Here is a 1701-nt window from a genome sequence, read left to right on the forward strand (position 1 = left end):
TCGAGGAAGGAGCCTGGCTGGCCTTCTGGATGGGGAGAAGTGGGGGGCAAACTGCAGCCTTCTCAGATGCTCCCAGCTAGGGAGGGAGGGGGTGGTCTGGACTCAGGCGGGGTTTGGGGGAGGGGGAGACCTGGGAGCCAGGCCCAATATCCTCAAAGCATCATTGCCAACTTTTTCTAACCCCTCCTTTTTGGCTGTCCCTCAAAGATGATCCAATAATTTCTTCAACCTCACCTTTGACTTTGAAGGCACGTGGGTGAGTTGTGAACTGAAACAGGAACCGCCTCCCCTCTCCAAGACTGAAGGTTGTTTATCCTTTCTTTCCCCTCCACCCCTTCTGTGGAAAGATAAATATTCAATTTACATAAGATGACATTTATGTGACAATTAAGGAGATTCCCTGATGGAATGTTGTGAACACATTTGCTTATAGGAGAAATAAATCCAATAATAAACAAACTCATAATAACAGCACAAATCCTCAGACAGGGCGGATTGTCTACACAACAAAGAGGGAGATGATGGATGCTGAAATAAGCACTTTTTGCCACAGGAAAGAAATACGAGCTCCAAGGGAGTCACTGCAACATTTCTCTTCCTTGGCCTTCATTCACAAAGTCTAGGGAGGCTTGCCAGCAAGATTGAGGGGCTGGGTATCACCTCCCAATTAGATTTGCTCCAGCGTTCAGTAGTCAGTTGGTAGGTTTTTCCGAACCTCAAGCTCAGTGCCCAGAAACAGGTGTCCCAGACTGTGAGCATGGAACAAAATGGTTAAATAGGGAGGCTCTAATCCTGGCTCTGCAGTTCCAAGGCTGCTTCACATGGGCAGGTATATTCACGTCTGGGTCTCTTTCTCCTCTTCTGTAGAATGGGGTGGTTGGAGGCTTCCTGAGGCCATACATATATATATATATATGGACTCTAAGTGTATAGCAGGGCCTGACTCAGTGTATACAGTGCACAGTAGCACTTTTCCTGGTGCCTACATTTTGGAAGGGTGCGAATACACTCCCTGAAAGCTGTTAGCACTGAGAAACTGAGGGACATATACAAGATCTCCCACTGTGGGCCAAAGGGAAGGCCAGGAGAAAAAACTGAATGATTGCGGACTTCATGGTCACGGTCTCAATGGTAGCTGCGTATCTGAGGTGAGAGGGGAGGTACCAAGTTACAGGGGCACAGTTGAAGGGAACTGCTCTTCTTAGAGCTAGTTGTAGAGGGTTTACATGTAGGAGAGGACTGGACAGGCTCCTCCTCTTAGCCATCCTGATCCCATGGCAAGCAGTTGTTAAATGACCTAGAGGAAGAAGAGGGAGTGAATGACCATTTATAGGGCACGTGCTCTGGGCTGTGGACTGTTAGTCATCCTACTTCATCCTCAGGAAAACCGCATGTTACCTATTCAAAAGATTTAGCAACTTGCCAACAAACAGTTAGCAAGTGGTAGCAGAACAGGTACCTAGTTCAGCAGACCCCAGGACCCATGTCCTTTCCATTTTACCACACTGCCAAAAATAAAAAGTATTAGCATGACTGGTTTGATTGGAGATGGGAGCCTGATTGCTCCATTGGCAAGAAATAATTGTATGAGCAGCACTTTTCTCTGAGGTGGTTTCCCTGACTTTGGGTGAGATCCAGGTCACCTAAATAGTCCTTGGAAGGTACTTCTTGTTTAGGATGGGGTGCTCCGTTAGACTTTCC

At 47.2% G+C, this 1701-nt stretch overlaps 1 protein-coding gene across 1 annotated transcript in view; it reads right to left on the reverse strand.

Moving 5' to 3' along the window:
- Nucleotides 1-198, reverse strand: part of JADE2 (jade family PHD finger 2) — a 51595-nt gene extending 51397 nt beyond the window's left edge. The window contains exon 1 of the mRNA XM_010844509.1: nt 1-198. The gene's annotated coding sequence lies outside the window, so the exon portion shown is untranslated.
- Nucleotides 199-1701: the final 1503 nt, after the last annotated feature.

Source organism: Bison bison, unplaced genomic scaffold (genome assembly GCF_000754665.1).
Source record: "Bison bison bison isolate TAMUID 2011002044 unplaced genomic scaffold, Bison_UMD1.0 scf7180017864203, whole genome shotgun sequence".
Lineage (NCBI taxonomy): Eukaryota > Metazoa > Chordata > Mammalia > Artiodactyla > Bovidae > Bison > Bison bison.